The 24,384-nt window shown below is 42.8% G+C and overlaps 1 protein-coding gene across 5 annotated transcripts in view; it reads left to right on the top strand.

The window, feature by feature from the left end:
* CTNND2 (catenin delta 2) overlaps positions 1-24,384 on the top strand; it is a 948,913-nt gene that overhangs the window by 580,733 nt on the left and 343,796 nt on the right. The gene's annotated exons all lie outside the window — the stretch shown is intronic.

The following is a 24,384-nucleotide window of genomic DNA, read 5'->3' as shown; positions in this document are numbered from 1 at the left end:
TTCATTCATTCACTCAACAAATATGTTCTAAGTACAAATCGTCAGGTATGTTCTGGACCCTGAAAACTTTTCCATAGGGAAGATGAGGTAGGAATGTTAACTAGGAAATAAATAAAAATAATTATGTTTAAAATTATATAAACTTAAAAAATAGATCACATTTAAATGAAAGCGACCTGCCATAGTTTTATTAAAAATTACCCTTAGTAACTGATTATATGAGCTACCACATAATTCTACTAATATTTTAACAACCTCAGGAGTTCCTACTGTGCCTTTTGCCTTTAGAACCAAAGTTCTATTTCCTGACTTCTACGGGGGTTAATTTCCCCTCACACTGAGGAAAAAAGCAGTAACTCATACCTCAAAAATGCTAAATCAGAAGGCTTTCAACCAACACAGAAAGCAGATAAAAAGTAAGCATCCCCTTTCTTCCAGGAACCAACAGTACTCTTGTCCCTATCTCTTCTTGACAAAGAAGTCTGCTATATTTCAAGCCAGGCTCTGTTATATTAGAAAAGAACTCATTAAGATAAGTGGCAATTAACATCTATACTGCAGTAAAAGTGCTTTCGACATTAAAGAAGAAAATACAAAGCATGGGATTTTTTTTAGATAAACGGAAACGTTTCTGCAGTGTGCTTTGCTATGTATTTGCTGTTCTTTGTTTTGAAGATGACTGAAGTATTAACAGACTTAAATTTACTATAAATCAGCTTGAAAGTAACAGACAATGTTGCTAATATTGTAAAATTGGCCTCTAGGAACTCAAACACTGTGTGTGTTTGCTAAACAGTGTCCATGCACTTATGCTCACACACAGACACACACACAGGCTGGACTTGCTCTGTATAAGTTAGCTGAACTCTTTCTTTCTTTTTTTTTTTTTGATACAGAGTTTTGCTCTGTTGCCCAGGCAGGAGTTCAGTGGCGCTATCTTGGCCTACTGCAACCTCTGCCTCCTCGGTTCAAGTGAGCATGCCCAGCTAAATTTTCTATTTTTAGTAGAGATGGGGCGGGGGTTCATCATGTTGGTCAGGCTGGAGTCGAACTCCTGACCTCAAGTGATCCACCCGCCTCGCCCTCCCACAATGCTGGGATTACAAGCATGGGCCGCCACACCCAGCCTGAACTCTTTATAACCATAAGTTTTCTTTTCTTTTTCTTTTCTTTTTTTTTTTTTTTTTTTTGAGACGGAGTCTCTCTCTGTCGCTCAGGCTGGAGTACAGTGGCGTGATCTCGGCTCACTGCAAGCTCCGCCTCCCAGGTTCATGCCATTCTCCTGCTTCAGCCTCCCGAGTAGCTGAGACTACAGGTGCCCGCTACCACGCCTGGCTAATTTTTTTTGTTTTTGTTTTTGTTTTTTGTATTTTTAGTAGAGACGGGGTTTCACCGTGTTAGCCAGGAAGGTCTTGATCTCCTGACCTCGTGATCCGCCCACCTCAGCCTCCCAAAGTGCTGGGATTACAGGCGTGAGCCACTGTGCCCGGCCAAATTTTCATTTTTAAAAAGGAAACAAGTTTCTGTCTGATTATCCTACACTATTGCTTTAATAAAAATCAAGGCAACACAGGCGACGTACAACAGGACCCTTATGTACATCCACATGTGATGTGTACTTCATTCAGGCCCATACTGTCTGCTGAAGTTCCTGTATGTAACATGCTACGTTAGCTCATTCATTGCAATAATCACTTACAGACTGCAAGGAATGAAATAGGCTCTGGTTATCTCAATCAATAGGAGCTTGTTGTAAGTTTCCAGAGGAGTATGAAAGAGACAGGAAGCTGTTTCAGCAACCTTAGCCAGACGAGTCTCATTGAAAAACAGATCACGGTGCTGGATACCAAAGCTGCTTTGGGACCATGGCAAGAGCCTTGGGGATGGCGCTGAGAATCGGGCATTTGCTGAGCCCCTTTGCAGAGCCTGGCAGTGTGAGTCTCTGCCTCTGCACTCATGACCCTGCCACCCTGCCACTTCCCTCTGACCACCTTCTTCTCTCCGGGTCTCCAATCTCTGACTTCCTGGGCTGCTATCGCACAGGACTTCTGCCTCTGTCCTCTCTCTGCATCTCTCCAGTGTGGGTAACTCTGTAGCACCCTGAATTCAGACTTGCTTAAGAGAGGTGTTATGGGCTGAATTCTGTCCCCAAATGTATATGTTGAAATCCCAACCCCCCAGTACCTCAGAATGTGACTGTATTTGGAGATAAGGCTTTAAAGAAATGACTAACTTTGGCCAGGCGTGGTGGCTCACGCCTATAATCCCAGCACTTTGGGAGGCCGAGGGATGGGGATCACTTGAGGTCAGGAGTTTGAGACCAGCCTGGCCAACATGGTGAAACACCATTTCTACTAAAAATATAAGTATTAGCTGGGTGTGGTGGCGCATGCCTGTAGTCCCAGCTACTCAGAGGGTGAGGCAGGAGAATCGCTTGAACCCAGGAGGTGGAGGTTGCGGTGAGCCAAGATTGCACCACTGTACTCCAGCCTGAGTGACAGAGCAAGGCTCTGTCTCAAAAAATTTTAAAGAAGGATGATTAACTTAAAATGAGGCCATTAGGGTGAGCCCCAATCCAATAGGACTGGTGTGTCCTTATAAGAAGGGCAGGAGGTGTCAGAGATGTGGTTATACAGAAAGACCTCATGAGGACAATGGGAATTTGGTCATCTACAAGCCAAGGAAAGAGGCCTCAGGAAACATGTAAGCTGCCAGCACTTGGATCTTGGACTTCCAGCCTCCAGAACTGGGAGAAAATAAATTCCTGTTTAAGCACCCAATCTGGGATATTTTTCAGGGCAGGCCCAGTAAACTAATACAAGAGGCTCAGTCTGGAGCCATGAGTGGGTGTCCAGTATGAAACACGCTGGACACAGCTCACCGGCTCTTGGCAGAGCTGTCCGTGGGTCAGTGGGAATTTCCAGAACATTCAGCTGAAGTGGGATTTTGCAATATTCTGCACGTGTAGATCTTCAAAGGGGGGCTATTGGGAGTATGGTAGCCCCTGAGAGAAAGCCCAGAAGGAGGCAGCTTAAGTGGCCATTCATTCTGCTCATGTAGATGTATCTTTTCTGAAGATGAATTTTGAGTTGGACGCAATGGCTCATGCCTGTAATCCTAGCACTTTGGGAGGCCAAGAAGGGAAGATTGCTTGAGCCCAGGAATTTTGAGACCAGCCTGGGCAACATGACAAACCCCATCTCTACAACAAATACAAAAAAAAAAAAAAAATAGGTGTGGTGGCAAGCACCTGTAGTCCCAGCTACTCCAGAGGCTGAGGTAGGAGGATCACCTGAACCGGGGGAGGTCAAGGCTGCAGCGAGCTGTGATGGTACCACTGCACTCCAGCTTGGGCAACAGAATGAAATACTGTCTCGAGAAGAAAAAAAAAAGAATTTTGTGTAGTGTTTAAAATTTAACATGCAATTCAACACATATACATTTATCTGCTCTAAATTTGAAAAGGTTTGTGTAGGATATAGAAAATGAGATTTGGAAAAAAGAGTCATTTTTCTAGTTTTCCATATAAATCATTAAATCAACCTAATGTAATTAATCACTAGTGCTTTGATAAATTGAACATATTCACTTATGGGAATGAAATGGTTTCTGCAAAATAAGAATCACTGTCATTTCCATTTTATTCCTTTGGTTTTAAAATCACAGAAATGAAATCTAGCCTACCACATCTTGAATTTTTCCATAAAATATATTACTGTACTTAAAAAATTACAAACACTAGACTGACCAAAACTTAAACTTGTTAACACCTTTTCTGGATCCTTGCCATCTGAAATAAGGTTCTGAGACCTGGGTGCTGGTTAGAAATGCAGAATCCCAGGCCCTGCCTCACATTTACTGCATCAGAATCTGCATTTTAACAAGATCCCCAGATGATTTCTGCACGCGTTAATGTCTGAATCACTAATTTTATCATCAGAAACATCTCTTAACAACCACATCTAGTTTATTGCAGAAGTTGGAAACCAAGCTATGACGTTACGATCTTACTCCTGTTTGACCTTGTAAATCTGCTTCTAATTATAACATCAGTGGCATAATAAGGCCCCAGGATCACTTGACCTTGACCGTCTTAGAGTTTTCGTTTATTTGATCAGATGTCTGGATTTGAGAATCCAGGTGTTTAATATAGTTGATAATGTGATCAACAAAATTTACACTCACTTTTTAGAAGGTTGTAATATAGTTTGTGAAGACAATTTAGCTTTTAGATTTTTCTCACAGGAACTATTCCCTTTAAAAAGTCAAAAGTTTCAACTTGCCTTTCAAAGGTTTCAAACAATGCTTGCCCCTTTTCCAGCCCGTGCCAAATCCCCCTAAGGTCTCTTTTTTCTCCCACTGAGGCTTTGTCCCACTTTGCCTTTGGGGATCTGGACTGATCGTCCCAGAATTACTTACACTTGCTAAAAGCTTTATTCTTTCCCTTGCTTGACTCACCCTTCTTTGTCCTTTCCCCCCGGCCCTTGACCTCCATCTGACCCAATGCAGTAGCCACATCCAGGCTGTCTTCTCTGGTTAGCTTCAGCCTGTATGTAGCATACCCTCTAGCTTGAGATGCCTCAACGTGGACCATGGACGTAGGCACTTCATGCTCTGTGGTTGTCATCAAGGAATCGGATGGTGCCTTGTGTGTGCTCCTTACCAATTAGGTGGACGCTCATCAGAAGTCACCAATGCACAGACAGATGTAATACCATTCTCTACAGTCAGCATGCGTCCCAGAAGATGCCTCTGCATCACCTTGAAACTTAGAGTTCACTGTTTGAAATGCAGAATCCCAGCTGTGCCCCCACTCACCTACTGATCAGAATCTGCATTAGCAAGACCCCCCAGTTGTGATTCATTTCACATCAATGTTAAAGAGGCTCTCATCTGAAGGTCGGTGTTGCCCAGCTCTTTTCCTTCTGCCTCATTGAAAAAGGCCTTCCCATTTGTTACACATTGTCATGGAGTTTGGCACCCTAACCTGGGGTTGAGCTGTCAGGGAGCAAAGGGATGAGGGTGTGGAGGCGCACAACTCATTACAGGCCTCGTGAGGCAGAAGAGAGAAAGGTACACCCAGAAGGCAGCAATACTGCAAACTCTGTTCAGGATGGTTTCACAGGGTTACAGATAGGAATTGTACTCTTTAAATTGTAGATCAGTGGCTTTCAGGCTGAGATGGTGTGTCCCAGGAGTGAGGGGTCCTGCCAATCAGTTTCAAGACACTCACTTGTCCAATGTCTACCGGCTCTTCCCTGAGTCTCTTTTCCATGTCCCTCTCACAGTAATCCCACCCTCTTCTCAAATAAAGGCCAGCCTCTGACTCCCCAGGAATCTCACTACATATTACTATGGATAAACCTTCTCAACTCTTGCATCTGTAAAAACCAAAGATAGAAATACATTTGTTGACCAAAGAAGTCACACATCTATACACTTGGTAAGGAAGGCTTTATTTCTGAAAGAGGGTACCACAGCCTGCAGGCCAGAAGCAGAGCATCCTGTTGAAACCAAAAAGCAAGCACTTCAAGGGAGGGGTAAAGGGAACAGGAATTGATGCTGGGCAGGTGGCTTGGTGTACATATTCAGCATGTTTTAGTTGAAGCTAGGTAAATTCACGAAGAGGTGGCACATGCATGTGTAATAGGCTAACATATGTTCAGCATGCATCCCATGTTCACCTTGTGATGGAGACTCAACATTTAAATGTACTACAGTTAGGCTCTGGACATCAGAAGGTAAAACAGAGGACACAAAAGCCATTTGGGCGCAGTCCTCATAAACTGGCGAGAACCACTCCATGGCCAGTGGTCTCCTATGTTGAAGGAATGCTGGCCAGTTGCTTTGTCAAAAGCACAAAAGGGAAGGGCAGCATCGGGTGGTTGGTTGATAGAGTGGTGGAGTGAGTCTTTGCAAAGTGCTGGTTTCTGCTTGGCCCTTGGGAAAGAAAGCCTAATGGTGGTTAGCTAGGGAGGGGGTATAATGAGGCCAGGAATTCAATTTTCAAGGCTCTTCTAGGGTCCGCTTGACCAAGTTCAGTCGGTTGGGGGGCTTAGAATTCTATCTTAGGTTTAGAGATTGACATGGACCTGTCTTATTCTAGCAATAAATAGCATTCATTCATGGATACATAAATTAATTTTTTAAAACCCTGTCTCCACTCATTAAGAGATGTATTTTTCAACAGAATAATGTTTAAGATTCATAATTGCATATCACAATTTGTATGTTTTAATAATTGTATATTATAATCATATATGTCTTGATCAGTTGTGTACTAATGATGCCCACATGATGATAACTCAATCCAAAAGAAAAATTAACAGTTACAGCTTTATGGTCAGAGGAAAAAAGGGATATATATATATGTTACATATATATGTGTGTTGGTTTAATGAAATATCAAGGCACTGTCTTTTGATCTATATAGGATTTATTTTAAAGGGAAAAACCATGGAAATTCCTTTAACAACTGAATGCTTCATAATCTAAATTTTACTGGGTCAGCTCTAAGCCTTTCATAAGCCTGCAAAGGAAAATTAAAACGTCTGAAACATTCCATTAGGCTTGACCTTTGAACCAGTTTCTCAGAAACAAGAAAGGAAATGAAGAGTTTCAGCTCTCCTTAAACACCAGTTCAGGCAAAGAGGGTTCATTCTTGTACTACAGACTTTGATTTCCATTTAAGGCTTTCACTCTTTAGAAAAAAAAAAAAAAGGATAATGCATTAGGTTGAAAGCTGGAAAAATTAAACTTGGCCTTCAGTTTTCTGAGAAATCAGCACTCAGTTCTTAGTAAATTTCAGAAGCAAACTTAACCACCAAACAAATGGTTTCTTTCAATTAATACATAGCAAATAAGGATGTCTGGAGTCGCTTTTAAACAATGGGCCAACTATACACTTTCCCATCCTGTTACCCTCTCCACGTTCAATGGCACACTGTGGTGGAGGTGGCAGGCTGCCCTCAGCTGAGAAGACAGGCATTTCATCTTTTCCAGAAAGCCAGAATTCTGCTCTGCCAATAACCTGATGTGCCCCCGATCTTGTTAGGATAGACACCATTCAGTTTCATCGTTATTATTAGACAAAGAGAACCCAAAGGAGATAGTCTCAAATACTTCCCAGATTGTGAATACAAGTGAAGACGTGCTTTCTTTAGATGGTCATTGGAATTGATAGGGAAAGTTTCTTTGGTAACTTTCAACAAAAAAATGAGTATATGATGACTTACTAAAATGTACCCTTTAAGGTTTTCTCTGCTGTTTCCAGTGGTAACACTTGGAGAATGATATGCAAAGCTGTGACTTAGAAAATGTTCTGTGTACAGGGAGTGAACATTTCAGCAGGCTTCAATCTGATGAGGAGGATTACCTGTAAAATGGTATGGGCATTATTCTTTCTAATTGTTTTGGTTCGTTTTGCTGCTTGGCATATAAACATGAGAAAAGGGCAACCAGGGCCTACTCAGGGTCCCTGCTGCCTTCACCATGAAGTTCAACCTCTGCATGTTTGAAGTCAAGCCAGACCATAGTCAGAAAATATCTAAGACAGAGTAGCTTAGTGATCCAAGGACTGAACATTAACCTCACACTGTTCCACCTGTCACCTAGGACCTGGGCTTCTGCCTTTTCTGGATTGAGTGTCCATTGAGTTCCCTTCTGCTAATGACCAGATGGTGACATGCTTCCATCAGCCTGGGCCCCACCTTGACACCAAGCACCTCCGCTTCCTTAAAACAAGGGTGATTCCCCATTCCTCGCTGGGGAATCCTGTTCCTGGCTAGGACCTCGCTCTTTGCTACTCAGAGTTTTCTGATGGCATCTGCTTAATTACCTATTGCTCACCTGCTCAGCTTTATGTCCCCAATGCCAGAACTCTCTCCAGAGTGTCATATTTGCACCTAGTAGATATTAGGTTGGTGCAAATGTAATTGCAGTCTTGCAGTTACTTTCAATGGCAAAAACCATAATTACGATCGCCCCAACTTAATAATTGTTTCGGACATCTCAAACCCAACATGTCTAAAAGAGAACTCATTATATCCCATCACCAGAGACCCCTGAATCTGTTCTGCTTCCGGGATCCTGTACCCTGTCATGGCTGTCTGTTTCCTAAGCTAAAAACACTGGCATCATCTTCAAGTCCTGCCTTTCGGAATGGTGATGCTTGGAGGGAAGGATAAGACCCCAGTGACTTGCTCAGTTGCCTGCTCCTCACTGTGTCCCAACTTAGTTCATCATCATAGATCATGTGACTCATTGACTTTTGGGATGCTTTGAATTTAAGAGCCAGAGTATGTGGAAAAAAAGTCAGAAATACCCTGGATGCAGTGTTTCATGCCTGTATTCTCAGCTACTCAGGAGGCTAAGGCAGGAAGATCATTTGAGTCCGGAAGTTCAAGACCAGCCTGGGCAATATAGTGAGACCCCCCCCCCCCCATCTCTAAATTTTTTTGTTTTTTAACTTGCTGGGCAGTAGTGGTGCACACTGTAGTCCCGGCTGCTCGGGAAGCTGAGATAGGAGAATCACTTAACCCCAGGAGTTCAAGGCTGCAGTGAGCTGTGAATGTGCCACAGTACTCAAGCCTGGGCCAGACAGCAAGATCCTGACTCAGACAAACAAACAAACAAATGTGTGGTGAACTTGTGCCTCACATATTCATGAAATAAGCTATGTCACAGACATAATTTGTCAGATAACCATATCTGCCCACAGAACTAAAGACCATGTTACTTTTTGCCTCTGATCTCTAAATTTACATCTGTTTCTTTCAGCAAATTGCCCTGTAGCCTCCCCTTTAGAACAGGTATCTCCATGCATAGAGCAAGTATACATACAATCTCTTTAAATGTGTTTATTTAAAAAAATACATGCATGTGCTTTGTTACCTGCTGAAGGAGAATGCCCATACTTTTGTAAAAATTTATTTGGACTTTGACAAATATATTTTGTTCTATACTGTGCACATTTTATAGTATCTCACTTGTAATAGGGCACTTTTTATGAAAAAAAGCTTACATAATAAATGTATCCAAGAAGCCACTCAAAATATGTATTATAGAACAATTTCATAAAATATTGAAAAATGAATCAACCCAGTGTAGCTTTGCTGCTTTTATATATAGAGTGAAATGACACTTCAGTGGAACTCTTGTGTGGGATAGTGCATTTATATCACCAGTCTTTTTTGGAGGCAATTCCTAAATGCTTATTGCATAATATTATTATGCAACTATGCCTTCATTATGTCAACAGAGATTCTCTGTGGCAAGCAGTGTGGTAACATTAAAATTACCAAGATGAGTAAGATACGTCTGCATCTTCAAGAAACTTTGGGACGTCTGTGGGAAAATGACAGACCTGCGGCTTCAGTACTGCATGCAACACATGAAGTGAAAATGCTGGGCACTGATATCATGGGAGGCTGAGCAGGAGCAGTTAGCATGGGCAGGAAGGGAAAGGCTTTCTGCAGCAAGCTGCATGAGGCGATTGAAGAAGAGGCTACTTAAGTGAGGTTCATGATGGGTCTCTTGCAAAAGGAAGAGTATGATGCGTATAGAGAAGCAAAAGTTACCCAGCATGGGAGTTGCAGACGTGTGGAGGGAGGGATAGAACAGGACATCACCAGAGGCGTTATGTGGCAGGCCCAGTTTCCAACAGGGCTTCCCAAGGCTTTCCATTGTTCTGGGGGCTTGGAGCCAGGGGATAACATAACCAGATATATTCATTGTGCTTGGAATCATGGCCATAAGGAGTGGGGAGATAGGGTTAAGCTTTAGGAAGCTCACCTCTGCTTTAGAATCAGACATGGGAGGACAGTACTATAAGCCAAGCTTCATGCTGAAAATCTCTAGGGAAGAATCACCAAGAACCATGTTCATTACATTTGTGTGTTTGTGTGTGTGTGATGTGTGTGCATGCATGTGTGTGTGTGGTGCATATGTGCATTGGGGGGTTATTTATTTCTCCAGTCTCTGAAACAGGGACTGTCCCTCACAAGTTTCCCATCTTTCTCTTGCAGCTGTATTACTTTCCATCTTTTATGAACTTCTCACAATCCCTACTTCACATTTTTAGTACATCATTCTCAAGATGCCTTGGGTTGATAAGGATGACTTTTGCAGCTATTACAGGGCTTTCTTAAATAGCAATATGTGCAGGCATGATGGAGAAGGTTGTAAGGTTGGCAGTAAGTCAGAGTTATTTGTCCCTGGCTTGGTGGCAACTATTTAAACCTTCCAACCTTGTCCAGTTACCACCATCACCCAAGCAAAGCATGGAGGTGATCCCAGAGCAGGGCCCAGCATCCATGGTGGAGAACACAGTATAATGTTGATTTGACATAATAATCTTATTATCAACACAATATCTGCAAGTGACAAAAATGGAAAATCAAATTCCTTTTTAATGTTGCAACACACATATGTAGAAACTCACTGTTGTATAAAACATTATCCATTTTTATGTCAATTTTCCCGATCACTTAAACTGTTTTAATTCTCTTTTGCTTGGTGGTAGATCCATTACCATTTCAGTTTTATGTTACATACATTAGAAAGATGATAAAACTGGTCTTTAGAATGTGTTATTTAGCTCTGCATTTATTTGAGAAAAAAAGAGGTCATATGCATACATTTTCAACTTAGAAAATATTATTTATTGCATAACATTTTAAAAACATCTTGATGTTTATCAAACTCAAAAAAATAGATTATGTAAAGCTATGTTAAATTCTGTTTCTTTAATCGTAGGAATTGGTGTCACTTTCATAATTTTCTAAGATTAACCAGGGCCTATTTTAGAATTTTGCTTTAAGATACTTGATATGTTTGGCTTTGTGTCCCCACCTAAATCTCATCTTATAGCTCCCATACCTCCCACGTGTTATGGGAGGGATCCGGTGGGAGATGATTGAATCATGGGGGTGGGTCTTTCCCATGCTGTTCTCATGATAGTGAATGGGATCTGATGGTTTTTAAAATGGGAGTTTCTATGCACAAGCTCCCTCTTTGCCTCTTGCCATCCACGTAAGATGTGACTTGCTCTTCCTTGCCTTCCACCATGGTTGTGAGGCCTCCACCCAGCCATGTGGAACTGTAAGTCCAATTAACCTCTTTCTGTTGTAAATTTCCCAGTCTCGGGTATGTCTTTATCAGCAGCATGAAAACGGACTAATACAATACTTTTTGCTTTTCAGTTCTTCAGCTGATTGAGTGTTTAGTATGCTGTACTATTTTCTCACCCACAGAGGATTTTTAAAACTATGACATAGTGGCTGGTTTGTCTGAGGACACCAGTGTTTAGGTAAACAAGAAACCTAGTGGAGAAAAAAAACTGAAGCAACTTTACTTATGTGAATGAAAGTGAAATATATTAATGTTTATGAAGAGCAACTTTTTCCTGTCAAAACCTGCCAACCAAATTTACAGAAACTAAAGAAAAAAGAGAGTTACACAAAATATTGTATTTGAGCATCGATTTAATTTCCTTTTGATATTTACCTGTGTTGTAAGTGAACTATGCCAGTTGAATGCAATTGAGCAGTGCCTATGACTAATGAACTGAAATGTAAACTCCGTGTAGAATGGTCAGAACCACTGGGCATCGTTTCCATTTCAAATGTGATTAGTATTCTCAGAGTTCAGCTCAGTGCCTGTGCATATGCAGTGTCCATTTGTGAGCCTGCCAAAGCAGGCCTGACAACTTCATGGAAACAGGAAACACGTTATGCATTTCACACTAAAGTATGACAGGCTAAAGTATTCTGATCATCAGCTAAAGAAAATCCAAAAAAACCAAATACATGAAAAAATAGAGGTAACTATAGACTTCTTCAGGCCATGCACAGTGGCTGATGCTTGTAATCCCAGCACTTTGGGAGGCCGAGGCTGGTGGATCACCTAAGGTCAGGAGTTCAAGACCAGCGTGTCCAACATGGTGAAACCCTGTGCCTACTTAAAATTTAAAAATTAGCCAGGTATGGTGGCAGGAGCCTGTAATCCCAGCTGCTTGGGAGGCTAAGGCAGGAGGATCGCTTGAACAGGAGAGGCAGAAGTTGTGGTGATCTGAGATTGCGCCATTGCACTCTAGCCTGGGCAACAGAGTGAGACTCTGTCTCAAAAATAAATGAATAAATAAATAAAGACACTATAGACTTCTGTGGTTTGTCACACACAAAAGCTTTGCAAATGCCTTCACAGGATGATTTTAAATAGGATATCCATTGAATAGACTTTTTAATTTATAAATATTTATTTTACATATTCTTAAAACTCTAATTTTATGCAAAATTATTGTGTAGGTCTTTAACACTCTTTATTCAACAAATACTTATTGAGTGTAAACCATGGGCTTGGCTCTGTTCCAGGTATTGGAAAACAGGCACAGTTTCTGTTCTGTTGAAGCTTACGTAGTAGTCAGAAGAAAGACATGCAACAAATAAACACAATCTTAAGTAGATAGAAGGTTCTACAGAAAATGAAGCAAGGTAAGGAGACTGAGAATGAAAGGTGTGCCACTTTACATGAGGTGGAAAACCCATAGAAATGAGTTTGTGACTCAGTTTGCTCAAGAGTAAAACGAGGATAACAGCCCTTTGTTAACAATTACAAGATTGCTGTGTGGAGTAATTTGAGTTAAATGTGCAACATGCTTAAAAAAGTGCCTGACATTATATAAATATGTTCTCTCATTATTAATATATATTATTATTATTGATATTATTATAGACATTTCTATGTTTTTTCTACGGGTGGGTAGAGAGAGAAAAATGGGGCAGCACCTAGAGTGGTCGCTTGTGTTGTGACTGCTTTGTTTTATTTCAGATAAGAGCTTTTACAGCATGTTTTTATGTGGGTGGGAATGCCAGTGAAGAAGGATGAAACTTGGTGGGGCGGAAGAAAGAGGGCATCGTTGTAAGGAAAGATCTTACCTATGGGAAAAGGAATGGATTTAGTGGTGTCAAAGGGAAAGGGGACGATTTGTCTACATTTTCACAAAGCAAAGGCACAGTAGATAACAAATCCGGTTGGATTGAAGGATCTGGTGAGGAGAGGGCGACTTTTTGTTTTCTCACTGAGAAAAGAAATCGAGTTCTTGCTTGAGCAGGAGGAGGGGCCTAGGGAGCTAAGGATTAAGGGTTAGGACTGGGGTGCCCATCCTGTACGTGGGAGGGGGCATGGACTGGAGAGGGAGGTGGAACTGCCTGCCACACAGGGCTGAGTGCCCACTTGAAGGGAGTGGTTGTAAATTCAGAGGACAACCTTCAGCGTGGCTTGATGTTTGTCTTTGGTCACGTTCAGGACCTGGGACAAAGGAGGCAGTGAGTCAGGCCTCCTCTGAGGTTGCCAGGTGAACACCATGGAGGGACAGGAAGAAGGGGTGATAGTAGCTGGACTTGGGGTCTAGCCTGGTGGGGAGAGCCAGAGAATGAGAGAGTGATGGACAGAGGGAAGGTGGTGGGTCCGTGTACTGGAATTTCTTTTGGGTTCATAAAGAAAGAATTCAGATTCCTTGAGTCTACCACAGTCAGAATGCAGCTCAATCCTGTACTTCACCAGAGGGACCGAGGGTTCCGTGAGCACCTCTGAGCATGCCACATGTGCTCATTGGCAGGAGGGCAAGGACATGGTTCAACACCTAACTCTGGAGTTCTGCTCAGCATGGCAGGGGCTCCAGTACAAAGAAGCATAAAAATCTAGATACTATTTTGTACCATGATCCATGTGGTGTGACATTTGAAGCCCTGACGCCTTTCAAACATCTGATGGAAGCTCTGGGCATCTTCACGTTTCCATCTTTGCATAGATCCATACTTGTAGAATTCTGCATTTAATTTCAGGGTTACTTGAGCATGAGAGAATCCTGTCCGTGGACCTACGAACCTCAGGTTAAGGATCAAGGCTTTAAAAGTCTGCATTACATATATCAAGTATAAAAAATGATAATTTGAATTAAAGAAATAATCATGTTTATAACTGGAAAATACTTTCCCTGAAAGATACTCTCTTCACTCAAAGGAACCAATCAAAATATAAAAATCATTAAAGAGTACTTATAATTAACACAAGAAATACTTTCAGTGGACAAAGTACCATAGAGGGACACATAAAGGTTTATAAGATATTCAGCATTCAAAACAGTGGATAATTGGGAGTTTATTATAGAGAAAAAGCAAAATGGGAAGAACTGATATTTAGAAGTCATGCAAGAATGCACTGACCTCAGTGTGTTTTCTGGACATTAAAGTATTATTTGTTCAGCTGACTATGCTGCCATAGCCACCAAAATGCTGTTATCAATGAAGAGAGGACATAGTATGTGGTGTATGGCAGTTAAAATGATGGTATCTAGGGTAAGACTGAGTTCAAATCCTAGTTTTCCACTAACTAGCTGTGTGACCCTGGGCTTGGTAATAAATCTCATTGAGCCTCAGTTTCTTAACCTGTAAGATGTGGATAAAATAATAGTGGATAAGAGTACCTACCTCATGGAGCCCCCAAAAGATTAAAAGAGATGATGTATCTAAAGTGCTTAGATTAGCCAGGTGTGGTGGCAGGCGCCTGTAGTCCCAGCTACTCGGGAGGCTGAGGCACGAGAATTGTTTGAACCTGGGAGGCAGAGGTTGCAGTGAGCCAAGATCACACTACTACCCTCCAGCCTGGGGAACAGAGCGAGACTCTGTCTCAAAAAACAAACAAATAAATAATAAAGTGTTTAGAATATACCTGGAGGCTAGTAATTGTTCAATAAATGGTGAGTGTTGGTCCTGATTTACCCTGATTATATGCTTCAATGATAGTTTCGATTTTTTGTGTTTTTTTTTTTTCTTAGCTGTAGCCTTTTAATGAGGTCTGGAATCAGATTAACATTTAGAAACCTTGTTAATAAAATGTATTGTGAAAGACATCATAATTAACAGGATAAATGTTCTTTTCCTCTTGGTCTCAACAGGCATTTTAATCCAGGTTGGTAATGGCCAAAAGTTGTCCTTTTTAGTCACTGCTCAGGGTATTATGTGAAATTAATTTCTATCTACTGGTGGTAAGACATCAGAGTATTCCAAAACAATGTTATTTATATTTTCATAAAAGTCAAACTCTTTATCAAGCTTACCATGTAGGACCAACCAAAGAAGATAAAGAATTGTAGCCATCCACTTCCATAGCTAGGGTAAAGCCTGCAGACCCATGATTATGGCACTGAAATGAAACAGTGAAAACTGGAGTTTTTCATAACAAAACTCTAACATGTTCTACAAAGTTAATTAGCTCTCAGAATTATTAACAGGAGAAGTTGAAAAGTTGTATATTTTCATTACCCAGCTACAAAAACCAAATTGATCCCTCAGTTTTGTGTTTAACGTAAACATCTATCCATGTATATTTATATGTTAATTTACCTTAAGTAAAATGTCATTGTTTACAATTTCCCAGTTATTGTACTAGGTTGTGTGAACAAATAAAATTCTAAAATAAAAAGTGCTGTGAAATCAGTTTTTACTGGCAAAAGTTAGAGGAATGGGACAAAACAATGGAATCAACCGTACAGAATTGTTTATACATTATTTCAATATTGTTCAGATGTGGAGTATAAAAGAATTTGAGATTTTCGCCCTCTCTAAGACTGTATCACCTTTAAACTAATAAAATGGTAGCAAAAACTGTGCTCTGCATTACATCAGTTGCCATATTAAATTACCCCTTTAACTGCTCCACTCTTTCCAGTACAAGGTAGTATGGAGAGGATCATAGTTTTGAAGACTCTAAACTGATGGATTTCATTCCTGGTGAACCCTCTGCTACTAGGGTTTCCTATTTTTATTTAAAGTTCTCATTGCTAGCATAGCCTAATTTAAAAAACTGGAAAATTATAATTAATGATTATTTTTGTTAGCAAATTAAAAGACTTGATACCCAGTTATAATTGAATTTTAAATAAACAATTAAAAGTTTTTAGTATAGTATGTTTCTTGCAATATTTGGAACATACTCATTCTAAAAAACATTATGCATTGTTTAGCTGAAATTCAACAATAACTGGGCACTCTCTATTTTCCCTGGTCACCCTACCAGCCACCCCTGGCTATCCCATACCTCCCCCAATCATGTCCCCATTGCAGCTAAGACATTCATTTCTTCAGGGGCAGTGGGATCCAGGAGTCAGAGCTCTTTGCTCAGCTTTGAGGTTCAAACAGAAATTTTTAAATGGTTAGCCAAATTTTGGTAGGAATGCAAGATTCTTTGATTTTAAAATGCCAGTCTGGGCCAGGCGCAGTGGCTCATGCCAGTAATCTCAGCAATCTTGGAGTCTGAGGCTGGAGGATTCCTTGAGCCTAGGAGTTCAAGACCAGCCTGGGCAATAAAGAGAGACCCCGTCTCTACAAATAGTAGTAGTAATAATAATAATAAATTAGCTAGGCATCATGTTGTGCATGCTTGTGGTCCCAGCTACTTAGGAGACTGAGGCAGGAGGATAGGATTGCCTGATCCCTGGAGGTAGAGGCTGCAGTGAGCTGTGATTGTGCCACCACACTCCAGCCTGGGTGACAGAGTGAGACTCTGTCTCTAGGGGAAGAAGACTTTTGCAGCCCCCAAAACACAGCTTTGAGTCTGACTTGGGAGCAGACAGGAATCCAGATATAACACAGAGCACATTTCTGGACTTTAGGAAAGAAGGAGGAATGATCGAGCAGGAATCAGAAAGTCAGGAAATTCATAGGGGACTAGTCCACAGTTGAGCTGCTGTGTGAGACCCTAGGAAGGTATCTGCAGACCCTGCCTCCTAAGATTGAGGCAGGTTGGATAGGTATCAAGCTATCAGAGGCCCCAGAAAGGGGCTGGTGGCTTGATATGGTTTGACTCTGTGTCCCCACCCAAATCTCATGTTGAATTGTAATTCCCAATGTTGGAGGAGGGGCTTGGTGGGAGATGATTGGATCTTGGGGGTGGATTTCCCGCTTGCTGTTCTAGTGATAGTGAGTGAGTTCTCACGAGATCTGGTTGTTTAAATGTGTGTGGCACTTCCCTGTTTGCCCGCTCTTCCTCTTGCTCCTGCCATGTAAGACGTTCCTGCTTCCCCTTAACCTTCTGCCATGAGTGTAAGTTTCCTGAGGCCTCTTAGCCATGCTTCCTGTTCAGCCTGTGGGACCATAAGCCAATTAAACCTCTTTTCTTTATAAATTACCCAGTTTCAGCTATTTCTTTGCAATTACCAGTTGCGAATTGCCCAGTTTGCAACTACCCAGTTGCAGCTATTTCAGCTGCAAACCACACGCATTCTCCAGGCTCCTAATTCTCCACAGAGGAAGTGCAGTATGAGAACGGACTAATACATGGCTGCTCTCTGCTCAGGATTCCAGGAAGACCCATCCTGCCAGGTCACCAACACTAATACGGTTGAAGAGAAAGGCAGCAGGTGAAATGGGGCTCAGGAACGCCTCCACTTCCCTTCCACTGCACCTCACAGGCAGGAATTCCAGTTGTTCCCACAGGCCTCTGAAGAAGGGCCTAGAGTGTTGGGGGCTTGGAAGAGGATCTTGGGACTGGAAGTCAGAGAAAGTGCAAAGCTTGTCACTGAGCCTTGGAAAAACCTTGTCCCTGAGCACCCTGAGCAGCCGTACTGAGGCTGGGGAGCCTGCACAGGCCTGTAAGATCCTAGCCCTGTTTCCTGCTGCCCCAAATCCTGCTCAGGGAGGAGGAGGAGGAACACGAAGAAATCTGAACAACTCTTCTTGTGACAGAGTTGAAAAGCAGACCTATCTGTACAAGTCAACTGTAACTGGAATGTCACTGGGTTCTGAAGGGGGTGAAGGAAAGTGTCAGTCCAAGCACACAGAAGCTCCGGAACAAACAGGAGTTTAGAGAGAAAAACAAAGTCACCTTTCTGCACCAAAGAGGAGTAATGTTCAGATTCTGACCTGCTCCAGTGGATGTGCTCAGGGCCAAAGGAGCTGCCAACCACAGGCATTCTCCAGGCCCCTAATTCTCCACGGAGGAAGTGCAGTTTAAATTGATTTTAATGGTGTTTTGAAATGGAGATAAAAGTATTCTGGAAGGGTAAAATGCCACAAGCAAAATCTCATTTAGAAAATATACAGATATGTGAAAAGGACAAGTTGTCCAGGGACATATGTCTGGCTTTGAGTGTGTGTGAAAGACTGTGTAAGAGTGTGTTTCTGTGAGAGCATGGGGTGGGTGTGAATGTTTAAGACTGTGGGAGGTGAGGGTGAGGGTATATGGGGAGTGTGTGTGTGAGTATGCGTGTGGGATGGCGGTGTATGGGGAGTGATATGGTTTGGCTGTGTCCCCACCCAAATCTCAACTTGAATTGTGTCTCCCAGAATTCCCACGGGTTGCGAGAGGGACCCAGGGGGAGGTAATTGAATCATGGGGGCCGGTCTTTCCCATGCTATTCTCGTGATAGTAAATAAGTCTCACAAGATCTAATGGGCTTATCAGGGGTTTCTGCTTTTGCTTCTTCCTCATTTTCTCTTGCCGCTGCCATGTAAGAAGTGCCGTTTGCCTCCCGCCATGATTCTGAGGCCTCCCCAGCCATGTGGAACTATAAGTCCAATTAAACCCCTTTTTCTTCCCAGTCTTGGGTATGTCTTTATCAGCATCATGAAAACAGACTAATACAGAGAGTATGTGTGTTGCGGGGGGTGGGGGGAGAGGATGTATGGGGAGTGTGTGTGAGTGTGGAGTGAGGCTGTATGGGGAGTGTGTGAGTGTGCGTGTGGGGTGAGTGAGTATGGGGAGTGTGGGGGATGAGGGTGTATGGGGAGTGTGTGTGTGGCGGGGGAGAGGATGTATGGGAAGTTTGTGTGAGTGTGCGTGTGGGGTGTGTGTATGGGGAGTGTTTGTGAATGTGTGGGGTAAGGGTGTATGGCGAGTGTGTGTGAGCGTGTGGGGTGAAGGTGTATGGTGAGCGTGTGTGGGGGGGGTGTATATATAGGGAGTGTGTGAGTGTGTGTGGGGGGTGTATATGGGGAGTGTGTGTGAGTGTGTGGGGTGAAGGTGTATGGCGAGTGTGTGTGGGGGGGTGTATATATGGGTAGAGTGTGTGTGGGAGGTGTATATAGGGAGTGTGTGTGAGTGTGTGTGTGGGGGGTTGTATATATAGGGAGTGTGTGAATGTGTGGGGGGGTGTATATGGGGAGTGTGTGTGAGTGTGTGGGGTGAAGGTGTATGGCAAGTGTGTGTGGGGGGGTATATATATGGGTAGTGTGGGAGTGTGTGTGGGAGGTGTATATAGGGAGTGTGTGTGAGTGTGTGGGGGGGGTTGTATATATAGGGAGTGTGTGAGTGTGGGGGGGTGTATATGGGGAGTGTGTGGGGTGAAGGTGTATGGCGAGTGTGTGTGGGGGGGTGTATATATGGGTAGTGTGTGAGTGTGTGTGGGAGGTGTATATAGGGAGTGTATGTGAGTGTGTGTGTGGGGTGAGGATGTATGCGGAGTGTGTGTGTGTGGGCGTGTGTATGGGGAGTGTGTGAGTGGGAAGGGGGAGTGTGTGTGTGGGGTGAGGGTGTATGGGGAGTGTGTGTGAGTGTGGGCTGAGGGTGGATGGGGAGTGTGTGTGTGTGAGGTGAGGGTGCATGGAGAGTGAGTGTGTGAGCATATGGGCATGGGAGGTGAGGGTGCATGGGGAGAGTGTGTGTGTGTGTGTGTGTGGTTAGGGTGCATGGAGAGTGAGTGTGAGAGAGCATATGTACGTGGGTTGAGGGTACATCAGGAGTGTGAGTGCATGTGGGGTGAGGGTGCATGGGGAGTGAGTGTGTGAGAGTGTATGTATGTGTGGGTTGAGGGTGCATGGGGAGCGTGAGTGCCTGTGGGGTGAGGGTGTATGGGGAGTGTGTGTGAGTGTATTGCATGTGAGGTGAGGGTGCATGGAGAGTGAGTGTATGAGTGTATGTACATGTGGGTTAAGGGCACATGGGGAGTGTGAGGGCATGTGGGGTGAGGGTGTATGGGGAGTGTGTATGTGACAGTGTATGTGTGTGTGAGGTGAGAGTGCTTGGGGAGTGTGTGAGGGTGAATGTCTCACAGGGAGGAGGCACATGAGAGAGGCGTCTACTGAGAGGCTGCTGGGGAAAGGCAGAGAAAGAGGAGAGGTCGGTAAATCCGGGTCCTCCGGGTGTTTCCACGTTGAGAAACAGCATGGCCTTTGTTTTTGAAGATAAAGGACAACTCCCCAGGTGTTATGAATGAGGATTGACAGAATCAGAGCTGAGTTGCAGGAAGATTACAGTGATTTTAACGTGTAGGATGGAGCGAAAGGATAGATCTGTGAGCTGTCACAAAAGATGACTTTGGGGTTTTAAACCTTAGAGAACAGAGTTATAAATAGAAGTGATGAAGGCAGAGGGAGAAACTAAGTTTGAGGGGAAGATAAGGGCTCACTTTAATTGTGTCAAATAGGATATGGCAGTTCTCTCAGTCAACAAGGATTTTTTGGAACACCTACTAGGTGCCAGGCCTGTGTGCAGCACTGAGAATGTAATGAACAACACACTAAAAGCTGTCAGACCTCATAAGCAGGAACTCTGTGAGAGGTTGTTTTTATTTATTTCTCCCTAGCCACTGCCTAGCCCAGAACCTAGCCCATTGGAAGGGACCAAATACTTGTTAAATAATAAAGACATATATAGATAGTATATTAGTCCATTCTGTCATTGCTAAAAAAACAAACAAAAAAAACTACCTGAGGTAGAGTAACTTATAAAGCAAAGAGGTTTAATTGGCTCACAGTTCTGCAGGCTGTATAGGAAGCAGAGCTGGGGAGGTCCCAGGAAACTTACAATAATGGCAGAAGGCAGAGCGGAAGCAGGCAGATCTTACATGGCAGGAATAGAAGGAAGAGGGCAAAGGGGAAGGTGCCACACATGAGAACTCAATGATTATCACTAGAGAAGCAGGGGGGAAATCTGCCCCCATGATCCAATCACCTCCCAGCAAGCCCCTCCTCCAACACTGAATTACAATTCGACACAAGATTTTGAGCAAGGACACAAATCCAAACCATATCATTCTGCCCCGACCCCTCCCAAATCTCATGTCCTTCTCATATTGCAAAATACCATCATCCCTTCTCAACAGTCCCCCAAGTCTTAACTCATTTCAGTATTTGCTCAAAAGTCCGCAGTCCAGAGTCTCATCTGAGACAATGCAAGTCCTTTCCACGGATGAGCCTGTAAAATCAAAACCAAGTTAGTTACTTCCAAGATCCAATGCAGGCACAGGTGTTGGGTAAATACACCTGTTTCCAAAGGGAGAAATCAGCCTAAACAAAAGGGCTACAGGCTCCATTCAAGTTTACAACCCAGCAGGGGAGGCATTAAATCTTAAAATTCCAAAATAATCTCCTTTGACTCCATGTCTTACATCCAGGCCACACTGATACAAGGGGTGGGCTCCCAAGGCCTTGGGGAGCTCTGCCCCTGTGGCTCTGCAGGGTACAGCCCCCTCAGCTGCTTTCATGGGCTGGCGTTGAGTGCCTGTGGCTTTTCCAGGTGCACAGTGCAAGCTATCAGTGGATCTACCATTCTGGGTTCTGGAGGACAGTGGCCCTCTTTTCACATTCCACTAGACAATGCCCCATTGAGAACTCTGTGTGGGGGCTAATGATATGGTTTCAATTTGTGTCCCTGCCCAAATCTCATGTCAAATTCTAATCCCCAATGTTGGAGGACAGGCCTGGTGAGAGGTGATTGGATCATGGAGTTTGATTTCCCCCTTGCTGTTCTCATGACAGTGAGCGAGTTTTCACAAGACCTGGTTGTTTAAAAGTGTGTGCCACGTTCCCCTTTGCCCTCTTCCTTGTGCTCCTACCATGTAAGACGTGCCTGCTTCCCCTTCGCCTTCTGCTAAGGCCTCCCCAGCCATGCTTCCTGTATACTCTGTGGAACTGTGAGCTGAGTAAACCTCTTTTTTATGAATTCCCCAGTCTCAGGTAGTTCTTTATAGCAGTATGAGAAAGGACTAATACAGACAGACTATGGTACATCTGAATGGAAAGGTCCAAGCCATTAAAAATGTTGTCTGGATTTGCATCAGTATTCATTGCTTCTGATTACTTTTGCCCTGAACGAAGCTAAGTTTATGTTTAAAAATAAAAATTAAACCAAAACACATTTAAACAATAGACTTCAAGTTTTGTGTAGCTCATCACTAATTTTGAGTTTGTGATTAGTGGAACCTTAGGGGAAGTGAACCCACTACTTTCCCTGAATCAGGATTGGCAAGCTACAGACTGCTGGACAAATCTGGCCCACAACCTGTTTTTTTGTTTTTGTTTTTTTTTGTAAATAAAGTTTTATTGCCATGCTATTTGTTATTCTATGGCTGCTTTTGCAGCACTGTAACAGTAGAGCTGGCTAGTTGTGAGAGACTGTTTCCAAAGCCTAAAATATTTACTATCCGGTGATTTACGGAAAAAGTTTGCTGGCCTTGTTTCTAAATCACTATGTGATACATTAAGAGCCTGTTTGCAAATTGAATAGATAGCTTGCTTTAAAAAAAAAAAAAAGTAATTATAATCTAAGCAGAGGCTGACCGTGCTTAGGCATACAATTTAAAACACTGCCTCAGCCCAGTTGGGCAGCTATGACAAAATGCCACAAACTGGGTGCCTTACAAACAAGATAAATTTATTTTTCACAGTTCTAGAGGCTGGGAAGTCTGAGAGCAAGACAGCAGCAAGTTCATTGTGTGGTGAGAGCCAGTGTACTGGCTCAGGGACAGCAGTCTTTGCTGTGTCCTCACATGGTGGAAAGAGAATGGCGCTCTCAGATCTGTTTTATAAGGGCACTGTCTACCTTCGTGAGTGGTCTACTCTCATAACCTAATCACCTCCCAAAGTCCTCATCTTCTCACACCATCCCCTTAGGAATTAGGATTTCAACAGTGAATTTGAGCAGGGACACCAACATTCAGCCCATAACAATCAATAATTACACAGTAGCTAATGCAGGACTTTTAACAGGCAGCACTATGAGTCTAATATAATGCATATTTGCCCTTAAAGGTAATAAGTTTCGTTTATCTTGAAAATCTTCTATAATTGATACTTTTTTCATCATTAGACTAATATTTTCTTATGAAACCAAGTTTTTCTTATAGAAAATTATTTCATGAGCCCAAGTTAAAATGAGCATAAGATGAGCCCTTTAGATAATGAGATAATATGGTGCAAATTATTACTAGCGAGAGGTTATTTTAAAATATAGGCATTTTTCGGCAAGCGAAACTTTCTTCAGCCTCTTGGCCCCTGTCATGTTTTTACAACAAGTCTCCAAAGCGGGCCTTGCCTTGCTGTCTCCTGCTGAGAATAGAAGGCTTCCTCCTACCAGGTTGCTTCCCCCAGTGCCCATGTGTATTGCATCTTGTGACGATTCCCTTGTGTATACACACACACAAACACACACACACTACTCTACCTTTGTGGTTTGGGTATTATCTCACAGGCATAGCCTGATCTACCCTTACTTCATCACTGATTCAGGAGCAGAGAAAGAAGGGATGAAAACATTTCTGGGTATGGGATGTGGAAAGAATTACTATAGCAGTAAAACTAACTTGTTCTTAGAGACTGATAAATGACTCTGAAGGTAATTCAGAAAAAAAAAAGGCTTTGGGATCACACTTTGAGCAAAGTAGCCTCATTTAACTAAGCCCATGGCCACCTCAGGGGGCCACTCTGAAAGACAGAGGTCCCTTCAACCTGCACCCCTAGGATGTTGGTAACAACCCCAGGTTGCAGAGAGGAACCCTGCACTGAGACCATGAGCATGCTCCCACAGGGACACACAAAAGGGAAGCACAGTGCAAGCAGAGGTGTCAGTCCTCTGTTTTGAGGCAGAATGAGGGAGTTGTCACTAAGGACAGCACACTGAATTGCATGAATTTCAGATCACACTTCATTCTCTCTGCCTTTTCATTTGGGCACAGTGCAAGCCAAACCTTTGAGGCATTTTGGCATCTTGACTCAACAACATGGTGAAAGATCAAAGCATCAGACAGTCCTATGCATATGTGTGGATAAAAGCACATCCATAAAGTTTAAAGATAGTTGGGCCTTGCATAACAGTCCCCAAGGTCAACCTGTAAGTTTTGAAAAAATAGCAGATCAAGAAAGCAAAAGTCTTTTTGTTTCCAAGGCAACAGAATGACAAATAACTTGACTCTTAGTTGAATGGATGATAAGATGATTTCAGCATCTTTTCAACTGAAAATGGCTATAGGAAAGCAGACATCCTTGGATCCACCCCACGATAGCTCCTGGAGCCTGTTTTCCTAAGTTGTCCCAAAAGATGTTCTAACAGCATTGATGGAAGCAGCTTGCAACTTTTAATTTGTTGCAAAGAAAGAAGGGATAGGTGAGG

This window comes from Pongo abelii, chromosome 4 (assembly GCF_028885655.2).
Source record: "Pongo abelii isolate AG06213 chromosome 4, NHGRI_mPonAbe1-v2.0_pri, whole genome shotgun sequence".
Lineage (NCBI taxonomy): Eukaryota > Metazoa > Chordata > Mammalia > Primates > Hominidae > Pongo > Pongo abelii.
Note: the sequence above shows the minus strand (reverse complement) of the source record. Positions and strands in the feature narration are given on the sequence as shown.